Source organism: Grampus griseus (genome assembly GCF_964374135.1).
Source record: "Grampus griseus genome assembly, chromosome: 2".
NCBI lineage: Eukaryota > Metazoa > Chordata > Mammalia > Artiodactyla > Delphinidae > Grampus > Grampus griseus.
The window spans coordinates 16093801-16116037 of NC_139018.1; positions in this window are offsets into that span (position 1 = coordinate 16093801).

Genomic DNA, 22237 nt, shown 5'->3' on the forward strand with positions numbered 1-22237 from the left:
AACATCCTTTGTTTACTAACATGGCAGGAAAAATTCTTCCTCCACACAACCTCAAACTTGTTGACTGTGCTTTCCCTGGTCACCTCCTATAACTGGCCTCCCTACCTGACATCTTTTGCCTTTAGCTGAAGATGGTATTTAAGGTAGTGGCTTCATCCATTTTGGAGAGTTTATTTTCTTGGTCTCCTCTCCCAGGTGAGAAATGGAATATTGCCTGCCTTATCAGTAAACAAAGGATGCCACAGTCACCAGTGATTGCAGCCACAGCCTTGGTGAGCCCCGAGGAACCTCAGGAAGGGAAAGCATACCTGCCATCTAGCAGCCATCAGACTGTAGTCACTCCCTACGGTGAGCCCTGAGGAAACTCAGGATGTGGAAACAGAGGATGCTGGCCCCAGATAGCTGAGGTGCACATCAAAGGAATGATTTCAGTGAGCCCAGACTCTTCCATCTTTCCACACATAGAAAAGCACTAAATTCCTTAACTTGAGACATCTAGCTTTCTTTTATTAACAGTAATCTTTTGTTCCTACTACCTGCCCTTTGTTGCAAAACTCTTATATATCCTAGCTCCCCACCTCGTCTCCTTGGAGCAGGTTTCCCAGGGTTACTTGAGATGCTGCCTCCCAGGCTTGAAGTACTCAGCATGTCCACTGAATAAAACATAAATCTCCACTTTTAGGTTGGGATATTTTTCTTAGTCAACACATGTGTACAGTGTTACTAAACTTTTGTCTGATTTTCTCCTATTAAACTATTTCATGTCAGTTTAACTCTTGGACCAGCCAGAAGAACCTAGAAGGGTAGGAGGGAAAATTTTCTTCTGCAACAAAATTCTCTGAGAGATGCTTGGTGGAGCTCCTGAGGGTGCCTGCTGTTTAGCCCTGTGTGATGAGGCCAACGGGAGTTCCTCCTGCATAGGGGTGCTTCTCCCCACAATAGGATAGAGATCAGCAGGGGGAAGGATATTTTTCTGGCTTGCTCTTTTTGTGGGTTCTCTGGTGAATTGAAGGTCCTCTCCAGCTGTGAGAGTGTCTAACCTGGTTAAAAGCTAACAGATTGCTGTGAATGCAAGACAATTAACATTAGATAAAATCATTTATAAACATTATTCTAAATAAGGCTGTCCCAGCTGTTGGTGGCCCTTTTGAAGGCATCAGATTTGCAGTCAGGGTGTAGAGATTTATTGCTCTGTTCTCAAGTGTTCTCATCACTATCTCATTTTTGTTCTGGAATTTTTTGTAGGCTTTTTATTTCACTTCAAAAAAATGTGCTTCTGGCAGGATTATTTGAGAGGGAGAAGTTCCAAGGAAGGGAGATTAGGAGACTTTATGCCCTCTAAAGTAGAAAATAGTGGGAGAAAATTAAAACTTCTCTCACACATTTTCTCAGGTCAGGAGTGATAGCGATATAGCCATCCAGTGATGGGGATCTTGTCAAAATATTGCTGTCCCTGAGATCAATGACAAACACAACAGTTTGTGAGTGTGTATGTGTTAAAGGGGTGTTTCTATCAGAGCTGCCAAATATTTCAAATTTGTCTTTGGGTTGTAATTTAAAGTATAAATACCAAAGGCAAGGGCATATTTTAAGACAAAAATAAAACATAAAACTGCTGTCACTACTGTGGAAGGAAAATCAGAATGGAGTTGGTATGGAGCCGGGAGGACATCGAGGAAGCATGACTTCTGCGCTTCTCAGTCTGGATGGAATCTGACCTTTGACCACTTATTGTCTTCACGTAGCAGCAGGCAACTAGAACATCTGCCCAAGGTTCCAGAAGCTCAAGATACTTATCAAACCCTTACCCTAAAATAGCTTGTGACAGTCTATCCATTAAGGACAAATATTTCCTTTTCTGCGTGAGACAACTTTAACAATCTTGTGGCTTTTACCTTTATAAGCCCCTGGATCTTTCTCATCCCCAGAACACTGTTGGTTTTACCTGAAAATGTGTCTCCAGAATTGCAATTCCAAGACCCCAAACAAACTCTTTTATTCTTTGCAGACTTCTGCATTTCTTGGTTGACACTACACATGTGTGAAAATATAAAATAAAAATGCCTATTAGTAATCATATACTCCATTAAAATGAATTTTAGTGAGCTTGAAATAGCATTTTTAATGCAAACTTATGGCATAGGAAAGATACTGATGAATTAAAAAATGATAATAATTTATCCTTTCTACTTTTCTGTTGGCTGCAAGGTACCTCTACAGTGTGAGAAAATCTCCCAGGATAGATGGTATATGAAATTTCATATCTTCTTCCCTGGAGTTGGGACTTTTGATGTTCAGTTAGTTCCCCTACATATTATAACCTCTGTTTTGTAACTAAATTGAATGTGCTACCTAGGATAGTTTACTGGATCGAATTTTGTAATTTAGTATGATAGGTAAGCCAGTTTGCTTGACTTTAGGTAAAAACTTAGGAGATGTGGACAAAGCTTCCTTTGTACCTACAAATGTATTCTGTGCTTTGCTAAACCCAGGACAGAGCCTCTTGATTATTGGGGCTGGTGAAGCCTAAGAGAAAAGGCCTTTCTGGGCTTGGGGCACCCCAGGGGGTCTGCTGCAAGTTGGGGTCTGGGAGGTGGGACGCCAGGAGGCATGCTGATGGGACAGTAAAGACAGTGAGGCCCAGGGAAGTCAGAGTAAAGACCTGGAAATGCTGCAGGCTAGAACGCCAGGGTGAAATGTAGCTATAAACGTGGAATTAACACGTAAGAGAAGGAATTGAAAGGTGCTAAGTGGAGCCCAAAGAAGGTGCTTGAGGTAAGCAAAGTTACATCTTTACATTTAAAATTATATTTATTTAATATTTTTTGTTTATAAAAGTGATATCTACTTACTGAGGAAAACTTGGAAAGGACAGATAACTCTTAAGAGAAAAGAAATTGTAATTACCATCTTTTTCCCCCACTGGAGTTAACTGTTTTGAATGTTTTACTTTGTGTCCTTCCTTTAATTCATTTTCCCAAGTATATACATCAGATTAAGGTCATATTACATAGGTGTCTATGACCGTATATCATTTTTTTCTCATAATGTTCTTTTTTTATTCAACATTCAAGGAGCATTTGCTCTGTGACTGTTGGAAATTTGTTTTCCTTTATTTTTTTATTTTTAATTTTTTTGATGTAGTGAATGTGTATATCACATAAACTTGTGTACAAATACCATAGTGTTCTTTTCTTAATTGAAATGTAGTTGATGTATAATAAATTACAGGTGTACAATATAGTGATTCACAATTTTTAAAGGTTATACTCCATTTATAGTTATTATAAAATATTGGCTATATTCCCTGTGTTGTACAATATATCCTTGTAGCTTACTTTATACCTAATAGTCTGCACCTCTTAATCCCTTACTCCTATCCCCTCTCCACCACCACTTCCCTCTCTGCACTGGTAACCACTAGTTTGTTCTCTATATCTGTGAGCCTGCTTCTCTTTTGTTATATTCACTAGTTTGTTGTATTTTTTAGATTTCAAATATAAGTGTATCATACAGTATTTGTCTTTCTCTGTCTGACTTATTTCACTTAGCATAATGCCCTCCAAGTTCATCCATGTTGCCGCAAATGGCAAAATTTCATTCTTTTTTAAGGCTGAGTACTATTCCATTGTGTACATGGACACTTTGGTTGCTTCCATATCTTGGCAATTGTAAAAAGTGCTGTTATGAACACTAGGGGGCGTGTATCTTTTTAATTACAATAGGACCTGTCAGGTCCTGCTTGGCTGAATAGCCCCTTTTATCTGATACTCGGATCTGCTCATGTTGACTACCTCTTGTCATTCAAGTGTTTTTTCTGACATTATATTTGGATTTTGTCATCATATCTTCTCCACACAATTTTATTTAAGAAATTTCCAGTTGCATTCACTGATTTTATTTGTTAAATGCGTTTTTAAGCTAATATTTACTCAATATTTAATATGTACCAGGTACTGGGCTATTTTTCACAACAACCCATTTTAGAGAAGAGAAACCTATTGTCTGAACAATTTAATATGGTTGAGCCATGTTTGCAACACATCTAATACATTCGCCGGACATCCTAGTAGCACAGGCATTTCAAATCTTTAATCAGGTATGCATAGGAGCTGCTCACATGCCCAGGAAAAATGGTAAACTAGCTGCTAACATTTATGGGATGCTTGTGATCTGCTAGGCACTGAGTTAACTTCTTCACATGAATGAGCTCATTTAGTCCTCATCACGATCTCATAAGGTAGGTTGTATTAGTGTCCCCGTTTTATAAATGAAGATGTGAATTATGGAAGCTAAGTAATTTCCCAAGGTCACATATGTATTAAGTGAAGATACTTGAATCTGGTGGTCTGAACTTGGAGTCTACATTCTTATATTTCAGAATGATACGTTCATTGTGATGCCATTTATGTTTTAAAAAAAAACACTCTTCACAGTATGACTTCTGTGAGTAGATATATGTGACATATGTATGCAAATGCAGAGGAAAAGGTCTTAGACGATATATATAGAATTGAATAGTACTACCTCTAGAAAGAGTTGAGAGGAAGCCCAAGATTGAGATGACCTTCAAAGGGATTTACTTATCTGTAAAATTTAGGCATTCTGTTTTGCAAGGTAAATATGTCCATCTCTATTGTAGGATAAAAAAAAGGATATTCTTATTTTTCACTTTACTGTGAATGCAAGAGTGCACAATTTATGACAGCTCAGTTTCTGGCCCTCATTCTGGTTTCGTATTCTCCAGAATATTCCTATTTCCCTTCATTCCCTCTGCAAATCTTGTCAGCTGTAAGGTGCATAAAGGATTAAATTCATTAGCAATTTTGTAGAGAAATGTTTCTTCACATTTCTGTGCACACATTTCTATTCATGATGTTTAATATCTGGTGGGCAAGCTTTCAGTTGATGAAACATGGGGCACAGCCTTCTTTTCTCCCCAGAGCTGAAGCATTACCGTCACATTTTGCAAACTGTCAGAGCACTGGTGTCCCCAGTGCTTAGAATGTTGTTAACATGGACTGGAAGCTCTCGTCCTGTTAGTCTTAAAGAGTGTGACACAGGGATGCTTCATAAAATGGATGGAAACTCAGTGAGTGGTTATCTGGAGTCAGGTTCATATTTATAGAACCCATGATGTCCTTTGAGGTTCAAGATTCTGTGAAGGAAGAAGAGCATGATATATTTTAAATCCATTCTCCAGATGAGAAAACTGAGATGAGGAAGGTGACTTGACTTACCTATTGTTACAGCTCCTAAGAAACTGAGATTCAAAGCCAGGTTTTCTAAATTCAAATGCTCTGGCATTTACACTAGACTGTGTTGCCTCACAAATTTTTTCAGGGTTGACCAGATGCTCTTTTACATTTACAGACACCATAAATTCCATTTTATACATTTTATAATTTGCAGTGAGACTGATTAGTAACTAGGACACCTAATTTAAAAGGAGAAAAAGCTGGGTTCCTGTGAATTAACTGTATGGCAAGTGAGTGTTTGCTGACATTTTCAGTTAAAGGGATCTTTATTACCATTTGACTTCTGGTGTTTACATTAGATGTAAAAGTTAAACACCACTCTGGGGAAACATTAAAATGCTACAAATGAGTTTTGCTTTATTTAACTAACTGTCACCATTCTTGGAATCCTATAAAAGTGCTCTTTTTGCCTTTTAGGAATACATGAATATTGTATTTTGCTTCATAAGATATTACAGGTGGTGTCTGAAAAGCATATTAGGGTTGTCTTAGTTTAGAAACAATTCTGATTATACAATATCAAAATTGGAAGAAACCTCGAGATTAATTTTTTTCAATTTCTTGTCCCTTCTCCTTCAACTAGATATCAACTCTCTTTGAATGTGCAATATACTCGCTCAAAAGGTAGCTCTCATTTGGAAAAGAGGTTAGTTGTTACTTTTTTCATTGATTTGTGATCTGCAGCGTTATAACTTTCATCTTCTTGTCCCAGTTGTGTCCTTCAGACCCACACAGATGGGAGGATATTGCGTAAACAACAAAGCACCACTCATATGTAAGCTCTTATGCAACACAAAATCCATCTAATCCTCCTTCTGCTTAGGCCAGCAATTTGGTGACATTAAGGTGTAGCTTGGAGAAGGACTTTAGCCTCCTCATCATTACTGTGCAAACCCTCCATATTATAAATGAACGTACAATCTTGGTTTAACTATAAGTGTGCTTGATGTGCAAAAGCAGTGCCAAGGTATCGCAAGTGAACACACAGTTTCGGTGGGAACAAGTTTGCAAACCCTGCTTCTGGAGTGTCTCCTTCATCAGACCACAGCCCCTTAAGCCCCTGGTCTATAAAAATAGTGGAGCAACCATGGCTCCAAATATTTGCAGCTGTCTCTTTCTGCCATAACAAATTACCACACAGCTGGTGGCTTAAAACAGCACAAATTTATTATTTTGTGGTGCTAGAGATCAGAAGCCCAACAGGAGTCTCGCTGGGCTAAAATCCTTTCTGCATGCAGCATGGCTTCATTCCTTTCTGAGAGAATCCATTTTCTTGCCTCTTAAAGTTCCTAGAGTCTACCCACATTCCTTGGCTCCCAGGGCCATTTCTTCATCTTCAAAGCCAGCAATGTGACATCTATCTGATTCTGTTTCTATCATCACATCTCTTTCTCTGGCCCTCCCTGTCTGTCTTCCACATTTAAAGATCCTTGTGATTACATTTAATCAACTCCAGTAATCTAGTATAATCTTCCTACCTTAAGCTCACTTGATTAGCAAATTTATTCTATCTGCAACTGTAATACTGCCTTGCCATGTAATTTACATATTCACAGGTTCTGAATATTAAGGCATAGACATATTTAGGGGGCATTATTCTGCTTACCATGCTGACCTTTCCAATGTCTTCCCTTTTCCTGCCTATCCTTACCCATTTTCCTTCTGCATATGGCATGGTGTTGAATGTACATCTTTCTGATCACTTTCCCAGGGCTTTTGTTTATTTATAATATATTGGGAACCACTGTCAAAGAGATGCTATGTTAGGTGCTAGGGATTTTGCAGCTAGTAACAGATGAGTACTCCATGGAATTACAAGGCTAGTGATAAAGATGTGTATGAGATGCTATTGCGGACTAGGTTTGCCCGGAGGCTGACTCTGAGACAGAGACAGCTTACAAGAGGTTTAGTGAGGATGGGACGGGACAGAAGCAGAAATGGAAAGAGAGAGAATTTGGGTTGTGATCAACTTTCTTTGGAAACATCAGGTGACCTGATGGTATGGTCTAATGACAGGATAATCCTTCAGAACTGTTCCAAGTTGGAGCAAGAGTGCGGGGCCTTTGTATCCCTACAGTAACCAGTGATTTGATGAGGGCCTCTCCATGAAACAGGCATGACCTAGGATCAGGCTACCTCTTTAGCTGAGGCAATCCCTGAAGGGGGCCAACAGCTGAAGGCTGTCTGCTAGCAGCACCCCACTCAGCTGGGGTCTTCATTTATGAAGGGAGATATGACTATGGGTTACAGTTCCATCTCTGATGTTATGGAAACTTCTACCAAAAGCATCTTTTCTAGTCTGGCAGTTAAATGCCAAGGAAGTGGCCTGACACTCTTAGCTGGACCTTGGTATTGTTAAGAGCTGATGTGACAGTCACAGCGTGGTCCTGATTTTCTCCAACAGAACATAATCTCACAAAACATCAACATCAGTCAAGGTCACCATGGCTGTGATAGATCAAGACAAAAACAAGGCCACTGTGTAATCATGTCTATAGTCAGACAAAAGTAAGAATTTGTCCAAGCTGCAAAAATGACCAAACATCCCCCAATCTTGACTGATATGATTCCTGCTCTTTCTTTTGGAACCAAATATAACTTTAGCTTTGCTTTGTTTCTCTTATTTTCTAGATAAGAATTATTAATATACCAGAAATAATTATTGAGATGCTGAAGAATAGAATTATCCCCACTTTCTGACAACATCCAAGCAGAACCAAGCCCTGCTTCCTTGACCCTTCCCCCCAAACCTAGCACAAGCCCACATGCGATGATGAGTTCTTTCTAACACCCTTTCGCCAGATACGCCATGGCTCTGTGTGTGTGCGGGCTCCGTGCGGCAACAAGCTGATAAACCCAACTTTATAGGTATGTTCCTGGTGGTCTTTGGCTGGAGAGTACTGACAACTCTAGGTACTTTTGGGGCAGAGACTGTGCCTAGCACATAGCCCTACAATAAATGCTTGCTAGCAGAAGGTCTTATGTGGATGTGAGTTTCCAGTGCTTTGACTATTCAGTAATGAGTTTTTTTTTGGGTATTAATATGCTCAGTATGTTTGTAGAATATGTTTATTGGTTGATGAATGAGAAAATGGACCTGATCTAAAAGGGTTAAAGACATTTTAGAAAAGAGGCACAGTAGGAGACATGGGAGAGCAATAAGACAAGTTTATGAAAATCAAAGCATTTCAGTATAACCAGGGTATAGGATGCCAGGGGATAGGGGAAGAGTCTAGTATGCAATGATAAGAAATATTTTTTTCAAAAGAAGTGTCTTTTCTAAAACCAGAGAGGAGTCATTATAGTTTTTTATGTTATATCACTTCCTCTTAGGTGGTGGCTAGAGCATAAAAAGCCTTTCCAGGTAAGGTGTGATTAGCTAAGAGAATGGAGCAATGATTTCTAACTTACACCATTATGCTGTCCTTTGGATTAGGGGTTTTGCTTAGGGATCTGCACTGGCCGGAGTGGAGGATGGTGTTCCTTCTGGCATGATCCAGAGGATTCGGGTATGTTGTATTGTCCCTGGCTTGACTCACTGGGATATGACACCTCAGGAGAGTGGAGGTCTTTTCTTCTGTGGCCCTGGGCTAAACTTAGCGAATTATCACTGACTCTGTTTTCCGTTTCGTATTTCCTCTGGAGTTTTGCTTTGAAAGACTACCATGACAAGAGGTATACCAGGTGCTCCTGGGGACCACAGTTAATTTCAGGAACATCTGGAAAATCACAAGGGAACTCTAGAGTGATTTGGGACACATTTCTGAGCTATGTGGATATAGCAACAGTGAACTTCCACTTTATCTGACTGTGTCGCTGCCTTAGAAACAAGATGCTATCATTTTCAGAGATTCCTGAAGCTTCCTGTACAGTTTTGAGGTGATAATGTCCGTGGTGACCCTGTGAGAAATTGCAGGTTTACCAGCCTGTAAACTCTATGTGTCCCAACTTCCTTTTCATCACCCCTACCTTCAGGATATGGATCGTTAGGGAGAGACCTAGATGAAATAAAGAGTAGCTCAAGTAACTGCAGATATTTTTTCCCAGGCTCTTTTCTGCTGTCTTGTCCCTTCTCTCCAGGTCCCAGATTTTCAGTGTTTACACAACTTTTGCTTGACCAATGCCAGCTCTGAAAAATTATCTGTCAAACTCATTGACAAGGTGGAAATTATCGATCAGGTTAAATTTCTTTTTTTTTTTTTCACACACACTGTATTTTATTTTTACAAGAGATAAACAGACTGACACCAAGCATTGTAAGTGGATGACCACAACAAAAGCAACAATGATTGCAATTACCAAACACGAAACACACTCATACTGTGTCATAATATTGACATTCAGTCCAGGAATCCTCCAAGGTAATAGCTCTTTCACTTTGCAGTGACAGATCAGGTTAAATTTCTAAAGGGAGCTCGTAACTCCCTGGGAAGCAGAAAACAATTGTCTGTAGAATTCAAGCATTGCAAGTATGACCTGCAAATGTGTGGAGATAAAGACTCAGCATTTCCCCTAAGTTGAAATGGTAACACAAAACCTGGCCTACTTTGAGGGTCAAGAACCCCTATTCACATGCATGATAGGCTTTTTGACCAGATTACTTCAGAAGAAAAAAAGCAAACCAAAACTGTGCTTATTTAGAAGAGAATGGCAGGTACATTCTTTCTGACTCTCAAAAACCAGAATCCATAAGAACTGAAAACTGCAAAGTCTAGAATATACTCTGTACAAATCAACTCTGCTTATTTTAACCTGCTTCCTGGGGTCATTTTAATTATATCTGAAAAATGAGTTATGAGAGGCAAATGAATTAAATTTCCTTTTATAAGTAATTACAATGCAAATTTAAAACTGTTATACCCTGTTTCCGAGGAATGACTGGGGTGGAGATTTTCTCTCTCTTTATATTTTTACTTTTCCCCCCTCTTCATTTAGGAAAAGATGTCATGATTAAGTGGAAATAGAAAAGCCATAATAGGAAGTTAACTGTAAAAGGCAACTTAATTTCCTGTTGATCTGAACGTTTACAGTAGTGTGTGGGTTCTCACTCCGTCCTTCATCACAGTAACTAAACAATGGAAAACACTCCAATGCCTTGTTGAATGTTCTTTCCTTTCTTAAAGATGAACAAATTTCAAAAGTTTTGCTGGCTTACATTATGCACCTGAATTCAGGTGTTTATCTGGTTGAGATGCTGTAAAATGAAGGTCCTTATAAATGTTCCATTAGGATAAATGACAGTGAAAAGTGACACATCTTTCTGATCATGATTCTGATTTTTTTAAATGAGACTTTCTGTGTCCACATCCACTTAATTAGTGGGTATACAGTATATTATTTTGTCATTCAACAAACCTTCTTTGCCATTTGCATCATTGCTGACAGGACTAAATATCTAGAGCTCAGGTCCAAAATGAAGCACACACCAACACGTGGCTCTAAAGTGGCTTACTGAGGAGGGGGGCTGTTCTTCCCATTTTTTCTGGGGCTTCTTTCTGCTCATCAGCATCAGCTGGGAGCTTGTTAGTGGAGAATCTCAGGTTCTATGATAGACCTGCTGAGTTGGAATCTGCATTTTATTAAAAACCCATGAATACTCATGTGAAAGATTAATATTTGATAAGCACAGGTGTAGAACATTCTAGGCTCCAATTATTCCTCTGTTTTCCTTTTGGCCCTACTCCACCAAATAGTATTATATTATTCAGAGTAGGCATCTTCACAAGAAACAACCCCAAATCGCAGAAGCTTAACAAAATTTAAGCCTATTTTTCACCTAAGTTCCATTGTGGGTGGGTTTGGGGGAAAATCTTCCTCATGCACTCACTTGGGGGCCATTCTTTCCATCTAGTGGCTTTTCTATCCCCAGGGACCTCATAGTTCTCCACTGGACACCCTGATTCTGAGTTTTCAGAGAAGGAAGATGCAGAACATGGGCCAGGTTTGGAGGAAGTTCATCACTTCAGCCTGCATCTCAGTGGTGAGAACACAATCACATGGCCACACCTAGCTGCAAGAGAGGCTGAGAAGTGTCATCCATCTTTTTGCCTAGGAGGAGGAGGAAATGGTCCTGGCAAACTGAGTCAGTCTGCGCCTCCCCTATCCATCGTCTTGGATCCAACTAAATCCCTACTTATTATTCAGCTGCTTCAGGCTGGGGAATGTCTTCTAAATTTCTAGAGAACTTATTTTTCCATCTCTTCATTTACATAGTCCACAAATATCCTTGTATATTGTCTATTCAGGGATGTATGTTTTATTTTCCATTAGGAATTATGAGCACCTGTAGGACCAACAGTCATACCATTCAGTGTTTTGTTTTGTTTTTTAACTCTGCAGAGTCAAGATTGCTTTCATGCATGTGATGGGCATGTTATTAACAGTATTGATCAAGTTAATGAGAACCTGAGGCAATATCATGGTTCTGCTTGTACCAGTGTTTAGTAGAATATCTTGTGGCTCCTTTTAATATCTGTTTTTTATGATTAACCCCCAAATTTCATTAGAAACTATCCTTCTAATCTCTTGTCACTTTTTTTGCATATGTCATCAGTTTTCTTGTGTTAATGCAGCCTAATAAGAATTGGTGGGGGTATGACATGGACTACAGAACAAATTCTTATGCCCATAGTAGAAGAAACCAAAGTCCTCAAAGGTAAAAGTAATTTTCCTGAAATCGCGTAACTGCTAGGCATGGAGAAGGCAGGGTTTGGACTCAAGTCAGTGTTATGGCTCCAAATCCAGGATTTTGTTAACTGTCCCCCATAGTTTCTTCTACGGATAGCTGCATTCTCTTTGGTTACATGAAAACATGATTAACCATTGACACAGTTGTGAAGAGAATTAAGTATAACTTATAAATGGACTTTTAAAAATTTTCAGTCCCCATTTTGCCAGTATTGTCACAGGGAATTAAGGCTTGTTGTAATAAGACTTTTTAATTTTTCAAAAAGCTTGGAATTTTTGCACAAAATAGATTTTCTGACTGAATGTAACCTGGATTGGCAGTTTTTACACCCAGATATAAGGACATTCAGTGCTACTGCAGTTTTGATATCAGAACATTTTTTTTTCTTTGTCAGCAACTATTTTCTTTGTTTCTTTTTCCCCGTCTCCCTGGCTGTTTATAAATACTTTTTTCTTAGAAATTAAAAAATATGAACTTGTGTATAGTTACATATGCACATTTTCTTTGATTTTGCATGGATCCTAGTGGGCTCTTTGAATCTGAAAATTTCTTCTTCTACAAAGCAAATATTCTAATATTATTTGTTTATTGTATATCCTCTGTTTACTTTGTTATCTTCTTCTGGAATTCTGGTTTTAGAAGTTTTAGATCTCCTGGATCGGTCCTTCACCATTCTCTTAGTTTTTTCTCATTATCATGTTTTCTCTTTGCCTCTATGTTCTTGGAGGATTTCTTGAGTTGATATTGTAAATCACATATTTGGTTTGCTACATCATACAATCTACTGTTTGTTGCTCCCAAAGCATTTTGAATTTTGCTAGTCATGTTTTTCAAGAGCCAAGTCTTGCCCCTACTTCAATTAAGCAACTTGCCCTTGAAATTCATTCAGAAAATGAATCAGAAATTTTTCTGTGAGAATTTTTCTTTTCTTCTTGGAGGGAAGTTTTCTCATAAGAAATTATTTGCCATGAAGACTCAAAATGGTCACCTTCTTGTGTTTTTTATTTTTTCACTATATCTGGTGATTTTCTCATCTTTTTTTTTTTTGCGGTACGCGGGCCTCTCACTGTTGTGGCTTCTCCCGTTGCGGAGCACAGGCTCCGGACGCATAGGCTCAGCGGCCATGGCTCACAGGCCCAGCTGCTCCGCGGCATGTGGGATCTTCCCGGACCGGGGCATGAACCCGCATCCCCTGCATCGGCAGGCGGACTCTCAACCACTGCACCACCTGGGAAGCCCTTCTCTCATCTTTTGTAAAGCCAAGCTGGCCACAATTTTTGCTGTTTCTTGCTTGCTGAAGCAATGCCCCCTATGGCTCAGATTTCTTCCCCCTCAGGTAAGTTTTTGGAAAACTTCTCTACTTATGTTTTAAGCTTATGTCTATTTTGCTTGCACTTATTGACCATATATTATTGTTCTGTCCCTCTGTAGAACATTAACACAAATGTAGCAGCTTAAAACTACACACCTTTTTTTTTTTTTTTTTTAATCCTCACAGTTCTGTAAGTCAGAAACCTGGGTGGGGCTTAATTGGATTTTCTTCTCAGATTTTCACAATCCAAGTCTTGCCTGGGTTGGGCTCCCACTTGGAGGCTCTGTGGAAGAACCCACTTTCAAGTTCATTCAGATTGGTAGAATCCAATTCCCTGTGGCTATGCACCTGAGGTCCTTGTTCCATTGCTGGTGTCCTTCACTCTTCAGGACCACCAGCTCTCCTTCCCACATATCCCATCAGTCTTCAAAAGAGCAACAGGTATGTGGAGTCTTCTTGCTTCAAATGTCTCTGACTTTCATTTCCAGCCTGAGAAAGTTCTGTGTTTAAGGGGTGATGTGTTTATATCAGCCACGCCTGGATAATCAGCATAGGCTGATTAAGGTCAACTGTGCCATATAAGATAATTCCTCTAGTCAAAAGAGTGATATTTCATCATATTCACATGTTCTGAGGATTAGGGCATCGATCTTGGAGTGGGACATGCATGGGGTCATGTTGAGAATTATAATTATGCCTACTTCTCATCCTCATGCCTCCCATCCTTTGGGCCATTGTTGCTATATATTTTACTTTTATATGTGCTACAAACACACAGAACATTGTTACTACTTTTGCCTATCTTTTAGAACAATTACAGATAAGGATAAAAAACTTTCATTGGGTTTCCCTGGTGGCGCAGTGGTTGAGAGTCCGCCTGCCGATGCAGGGGACACGGGTTTGTGCCCCGGTCCGGGAAGATCCCACATGCCACGGAGCGGCTGGGCCCGTGAGCCATGGCCGCTGAGCCTGCGCGTCTGGAGCCTGTGCTGCGCAACGGGAGAGGTCACGGCAGTGAGTGGGCCGCGTACCGCAAATAAAATAAAATTAAATTAAAAAGCTCTTTCATTTTTTCCCCAACATTACTAATTACTTTATGTAGATTCAAGTTATTTTGCCTCTCCCGTTGCGGAGCACAGGTTCCGGACGCGCAGGCTCAGCGGCCATGGCTCACGGGCCCAGCCGCTCCGCGGCATGTGGGATCTTCCCGGACCAGGGCACAAACCCGCGTCCCCTGCATCGGCAGGCGGACTCTCAACCACTGTGCCACCAGGGAAACCCAGATTCAAGTTTTTGATTGATTAATTCCTTCTGTCTGAAGAGCTTTCTTTACTGTTTTTTTTTTCAGAAAAGGTCTATTGGCAATAAATTCCCTCAGTTTTTGTCTAAGAAAATATTTCTTTGTGTTTTTAATAAAAGATATTTTTACTGAGTGTAGAATTCTATGTTGCAGTTTTGTTTCCTTTCAGAACTTTAAAGATATCACTCCACTGTCCTTCGGTTTGTATGATTTCTGATGAGAAGTTTTCTGTAACTTTTGTTCTTCCATAGGTAGTATATCTCTTTTCTTTGGATGCCCTTAAATTTTTTATTTATAGCAATTTGAATATGATATGCCTTGGTTAAATTTTTTTCCTGCTTGGTGTTTTCTGAGCTTCTTGGATTTGGGGTTTGATATCTGCTGTTAATTTTGGAAAATTCTTGGCAAAATACTTTATACCCATTGAAATCTCTTCTGTGATTTAAGTCAAATATATCTTGGACAATTTGATATTTTCTTACAGTTCATAAGAGCAGTTCTGTTTTTATTTCCACTCTTTTTCCCTTGGTATTTCAGTTTGGGTAATTTGTAGTTCCAAGTTTATTGCTTCTTTTCTTGGCCATGTTCAATCTACTGAGGAACACATAGAGGGCATTCTCCATTTACAGTGTTTTTCAATTCTAGCATTTACATTTGATCCTTTGTTATAAATACTACCTCTTTGTTGATGCTACCCATCTAAACTTACGAGTTGTCTACTTTTTACATTAGAATCTTTAGTATCTTAATAATTATTTAAAGGCTTTGTCCAATTGTTCCAGTATGTTTGCCATGTCCAATTCTGGTTCCAATGATTGCTTTGTCTCTTCACAGTGTCTTTTCTCTTGCTTTTAGTATGTGTTGTAATTTTTGTTGTTGTTGTTAAAGCCCAGACATCTTACATAGGAGAGTAGTTAGTAAGGAAAATATTTTTTATGTTTTTAAATGGACATTAATTCTCTCCTGTTAGATCTTTAAAGTTGTGGGGAGGTGAACTAGTCTAGTTAGGAGTTAAGTTATGTTTGAGGCTTGTTGTTGCTATAGTTACCCTGAGTGCACCACAGGCATCAAATTCCTCTAACGATATTTTGTGTTAAGGGTGTAGGTTGGTTCAGCAGAGGTTATTTTCTCAATTTCTACTTTCCCTTGTGTTTGGATTTTCCTTTGTGCTCCTTTGTGCTTTGCCCTGAAGAGAATATGTCTCTTAAAGCTGTCTCAGCTATATCCTCCTGTTACTTTCACTTGCTAGCCAGGTGGTAGAGCTGGGGAGGTGAAGGAGTTCTCTGAGACTCTTAGGAAGCCTCGGTGTTAAGCAGATACTTCACTCTTGGCTCTCAGGTCTATGGTCTTGCATGTTCTCCAGCTGTAACGTGTGGACCAGCAAGCATTCCTGCCCCACACCCCTAGGGTGGAGCTTTTTTAGACTCTTCCCTCCACCAGCATCCTAAGGTAACAAATTTTGTTAGTTACTCTTTCCCGTGTTCTTTAGGGACAATGGTGGAGATGGGTCCAGGTAGAATTTCAGAAGTGGATGCTGTTTCACTTCCTAAAACGTTACTGCCTGGGAAGCCTTCTCAGGATATTTCTGTCTCCCCCTGAACACCTGTGGGATTCGTGGACAGACATGTGCACCAGGATGTGAATCCTCTTATATCTGTGGCTCCTGGAGGTGTCATACTCTCACACTGGTACAATTATTTAATTGTAATTTGTTATATTTTAATAACTCATGAAAACATTTTTGCTTTATTCTTCATACTAGCTTATATGATGCCCAGCAGACTCTGCCCCAAGTATATGAATCCTTGGTTCCTGTTTTTGCCTGCAGTTGCCAATCTCTAGCCAGATACTACGTTGTCTATTTTCTTCATGGTCTAAACTTTCTAGTGGGTCCAAGAAAATTTAGTAATTTGCATTTTGTCTTGTGTTAGAAGTTCGGATGCTCTTTTCATCTCTCTATGTTTCTGAGCTGAAACTGATGTTATGTATTTTAGTTAACTCATCCTTAGGCAAATATTTAGCAGCATCTAAAAAGCACATCCAATACAGCAACGCAATCTGCACAACAATCAGGTTATTCCTTCATTCATGGAAAGTAGCCATCTTGTTATTCGGAATCATATAGGTAATCAAAAACCCACCCCGTTTTATTTGAAAGCAGTCATGTTAATTTGGCTTATGAATTTTACAGAAGAAAAAGTAACTCCCACACGCTGATGTATCCATAGTGTTTCTCGGGCACCTTGTATTGTTCCTGTGGCACAGTGTTTGTGTGTCTACAACCCGCTCCAGATAGAGTCCCTGAGAGCAGGCACGATGTCTCCTCTACCTTTATCTTCCTATCGTTGAGCAAAATATCTGGTACTGAGTAGGAACTGGATAAGTGCTTGTTTAACGTTGTTGAATGTCTTTGGATCATTCAGTGAGATGATACATTTTCTGAGTCTCCTGATTTCCCCAAAGGATAACTCTCAAGAGATGACCAAAGTCTTCTTTCAGCGATTTGACCTGTATTATGCAATAAAGAAGCGCACAGGTCAGATGTGTGTGGGGAGGCCTGGGGCACATGCCAAGGTGATGTGTGTGCTCCGAGGTGCCTTATTTCCTTAGCTGGGGAGCCGGATGCCTCCAGATTTAACTACTACATCTTGTAGTTGGGAGAATTTTTAATGCTTGACGACAAACGGCATTTTAATTTGAACTCTATCAGGTTCGAGGCTTACATTAAGTGAACAAGTACAAGCAGACATGGAGGAGAGATGGAGAACAGTGACTGCCTTCATTATGGGTGTGCAGTTCAGCAGAACTGATGCTCAGAGTGAATCTTAAATAGTCTAGCGAAGTGAAATTCCCTCAGCTCATCTGTGAAGTCAGTGAATATGGTAATCTGTGTTTGACAGAAGCCTTCACAGCTGCTCCTCCACAGTGCAATTTGACTTGGGGATTTGCTTTTGTTATAAGGCTCACTGGACTTTCCATAAGGCATGAAAGAGAAAGTTTGACCCTGACTTGCAACAGATAACTCTTTAGGTGCTGATTTCTCCTGCATTAGGGTCTTGATAAATGTGTAAGGAATGGGTAGTAGGGTTTAACTCGGAAGAAGAAACTTGATGATAACCTGTTCCTCTGTGTCCTCCTGCCCCCCTCCCTCCCTCCTCCACAATATTGTAAGTTCCCAATACACTCAAGTTGCTAATTTTAATAGCTCTATAAATTTAAGACCATTGACTTGGTAGGTCAGATTACATGTTTCTTGTTGCTGGTCCTACTTTGCAGTGGTACTGAGAGAAGTAGGGTTGTACTGTGGAAAGAGAAGAAATAGCATGGGCTTTGGAGGGAACCAGAGCTAAGTTCAAATCCTAGCTCTGCCATTCTCTAGCATTATGACCCTGGTCAAGTGATATAATCTTTCTGACCCCAGTCTCTCCTCTGTAATATACAAGCAGAAGTACTAGACCCATTTAATTCTGATGAGGATAGAATGAAGTATATATGAGGTATGATGGGGATAAAATAATATATGTAAAGGATGTAAAGGATCTGGCTCTGAAAAAGGGGGATTCGGTGGATACAGTTGTTAATACTATTATCAGTATTATTTATTTGTATTACTTGCTTCATGAACCTGCTTTCACCTGTTCTCTGTGACCCTTATCCCATAGTCTCAGCCGCATATGTCTGACCTCTCTTCGTGCTCAAATCCTTCACTTGGCGAGGTGCTGAGCACCTTAGCTTCCAGATGTCTGGAGTCTTGCCTTGGTCCTTTCTTACAGCCTGGGCCCCGTGGCAGGCTTTTATTCTTCACCCATGTTGGAGGCCCTCATCTCGGGAGGACTCTATAGCCCTATCTACTGAATGTGTGTGTGTGTGGCCATGTGCTTTACTTTGGGCAGTACAATGTAAGGAAAAGTGGTGTGTCACTGCCAGGCAGAGCTTCTAACATGTGGTTGCCATTTTCCTCTCTCTCTGCCATCATGGAGCCCACATTGGGATGGATCTTCCCAAGGCTTAAGCCCTTGAGTGATTGTGATGAGCAGAGGTCCACTGATGACCATGATAGAGATAGTGTGTGTAAGAAGTCAACTTTTCCACTGTAAGTCAAGGGCTTTTTAAATTTGATACCAAACTATAACCTGGCCCATCCTAATTACTACAAGCCTTATCCTTAAATCTAGCTGAGTTACAGTTCTCTTCACCTGTCAACAGCCCCACTACCCCGTGTAGATCTTTGCTTCCTCTCAAGTTGCTCTGCCTGTCCAATAACCATCAGATGGGTGAAGTAAGGCCACAAGTTGATGCTTCTTTCAGACCCATGCCTGTTCAGACTGTCTTCTCCTCCTACTTACTGTACTTGGGCTCTAACATGCTCTCACCAGTCAAACTGAATTGTAATATATAGAAATAAAGAAAGCCGAAGCTGGAGAGGGTGGCTCTGGGAAGCTTCAATTCTTCCACTTTCCTTTCATTTCCTGCCTCTCATTCTGTGCTCTCTGCTCAAGCTCGTTGTGCACATGTAATGCCCTACAGGGAGGCTGGGACTGGGATAAGGCAGAGTTTGGGGACTGGTACTGACGGACAGAGGCCGCATTGCTATTCTTGAGCCTCCTGCCCTCCCTTCAGTGACATTCCCCACAGTGAGCAGGGGCAGTGTCCATCCTTGTCTTCCTTGGAGCTGTCTCTCTGTCTTCCTCACTGATACAGGGTCACTTCTTCTCCATATACAGCCTCCACCCTGTTTCCAGGTCCCAGCAGTTTGGTTGGGGAGATCCGAGCACCGGCCGTCCTACTTGTTAGGTTTGGCATTGTCAGCCTTGCCTTCCCTGGTGCCTCTGTGGGCTGCTTTCCTGTCCCTGAGCTCTCCTTTTGGCTTTTACCCAGGACCCAGGGTCCTCCCAGGGTAGAATCTGCTTCACTCTCAAAGTCCCGGGACTTGTAAACAGTACCCAGAGCTGAGCTTTTTGGCCTGAGCCCTGTTCCTTCCTGTTGTTGGTTAATTAGCTGTTGCAAGGAACAGAAGCCGTCTTGAACAAAAAGAGGGTTTATTGTGAGGCTAAACAAACCTCAGAAGCAGAAGAGGAAGGTCTTTGGAAACCCAGGCAGCTCTCAGGACCAGTTACAATCTTGGTATCAGCCTTTCATGGTCCTCAGGGTTTCTCTCACAGGATCTCTATGTTTTAGCCACCTATTGCTGTGTAACAAACGACCCCAAAACATTTTGGCTTAAAACAACAAGACTATCTCATTTCTCATGAGTTTGTGGGTTGACCAGGCACTTCCTCTGCATCAAGTGGTGTCAGCTAGTGCCCTGGGATGGCTGGAAGGTCCAGAATGTCCTCCCTCCCATGGATGGCCGTTAGTGCTAGCAGCCAGCTAGGTGCTCAGCTGGGACCAATTGTCAGGGCTTTGGTTCTTCTTTATGTGCTACTGCCTTTCATCTGTTTCATGGGGATGCTTTTATTAGCTGGTGCTTGAACTGGGAAGTCTTCTGGGACTCTCCTCCTATCCATCACAGTCTGAGTGCTTCTGGAGGGGTAAGGAGCCAGGATTTCTGCTTTCAGCACCTCCTGTTTTGCCATTGATTACCTGAGCAGACAGGGGCTTTTCTACATTTTACCTCTGCTGGGTCAACTGCAGTGATTTCAAAGGACATAAATGTGTCTGACAAGTCCCATGGGAAGGAAAATTCCTCCAGATTAACAATAAATTGATCTGATTACCCAATCTTCGTATCATTCAGAAGAAAAATGCAAGGCTGAGGTAGGATGGCAATCTTTATTCGTGTCAATCTGTAAGAAAATGGAGAGTGTAGGAAAGCTGGAGGCAAGGAATGAAAAACCTCTGCTCTCATCTCAAAGATGTTACTACTGAGAGATGCATAGGACGGGTATTTGGGAAATATTAAGAATATTACAGACTTACTGGTTTACCTTTTTGTAACAGTGCAAGGGTCTCAAGACCTTAGTATTTGGAACAGAGATGGGAGGCGGCTTTGCTGTCTTTTTAGTTGCTATCAAGTTATTTTTAGACAAAGAGATACGTTCCAACTGTGTAAGCCTAGTGAAGAACAACAGAAGAATAGTAAATTCTAACTGTGACTGTGTAGGCTTGGCATGTAGCTTAGTCATTCCACCTGGCAATTGTGGTGAAAGAATAATAGATTCACTTAATAAAGGCAAACAGATTTCACTTAATAAAAACATAACAGTTCCTCTCGTTGCATTACCTTTGTGCTAAAGACTTCTCTGACCCTCCCAGGCAGTTACTCCTCCTTTCCTTTCTTGTCTCATAATGCCCTGGATATATCTCTGTTAAGGGACTTCTCAAATCCATTCAGTTAATCAAATATTTATTCAGTTCTTATTAGATGTCAAGTTCTGTACTAAAGTGCATTAGCAGTGCATTAATTCAGTCTCCATTCCTGCTCTATCTTGGACCGGTGCACTCAGGAATATAATCCTCATTCCCAAGAAATTTACAGTCTGGTAAGAGTGTTACAGACATTATGGGTTAAACAACAAACAAGTATTATTTCTCTTCTTTACTGGAAGAGACCTCATTTTTGATTCTGATGGCTCATCCTCCGTCACATTGACTTAGATGAGATTCCAATCAGTCTTAACCCATCATGGCAAGCCAGTGATTGGTTTGTGAGGAGTCATGTGATATAACACTGGCCAAGGAGACATAAAGGGAAGTTGACAGCAGAGGCTTCTAGGAGAGATTTCTTCATTGATGTAAAGAGACACACAGGAATGAAGTATATTTTCATTTTTAGATTTCATGCTTGGAAGCTCTATATTTGCTTGCTCCCTAGAGGAGAGCTTGTCCTTAGAGAAGACATCAGGATAGAAAAAAGGTGGGGAAAACCTGGGTTCTTGATGCTATCTTTCAGTTGTTCAAATAACCCAAACTAGAGTTATCCTACAATAGATTGTCCATTTTGATGCATAATAAATATTCTTTGATGCTAACGCCAGCTACTGGCTGAATGCTTCCTTACTGATATGGGATGAAGTGATAAAGGATAAATTTATTGCAACAATAATGCAGAATATGAGAAACACAAAAAGAGAGATACAAAGTGCAATGACAGTTCAGGAGAAGGAGGGAATACAGCCACTTGGGTGAGAGATAATAAGAAAATCAGACTTACAGCAAAAGACACACATGGACAGCACATTTAGAACATAAGCATTTTGCAGTATATACCTGGCTTACAGAAAATTTTAAAACAGATGCCAAAAAAATCAGGGTCTTTCCTATAAAAGTCAATATTGATTTTTGCATACTTGGCTCCAGTGCTCACCTTGCAACAGAGGCTGGGGTTCAGAACCTCAGTCCCTTTAGATGGGACCTGGGGTTTTCTCAAGATCTGCTGCCCTCATGTGTGTATCCTGGCTGGTCCTGTTGGCATTTGACTGCTATCTCTATTAAAGGAGAAACATTTGCTACAGGGAAACTGTTATATTTGCTATTGATGACACCTGAGAATAAAGTTTATCAGAATAATGAAGACATAAACCAGGAGGTGTGGGGTAGAAGTTAAAAAATAGAGTGTTTTCTCCTTCCCTCCCTCCCTCCATCCCTCCCTCCCTCCCTCTGTCCCTCCCTCCCTCCCTCTCCCTCCCTCCCTCTCTCTCTCTTCCTCCCTCCCTCCCTCCCTCCCTCCCTTTCTTTCT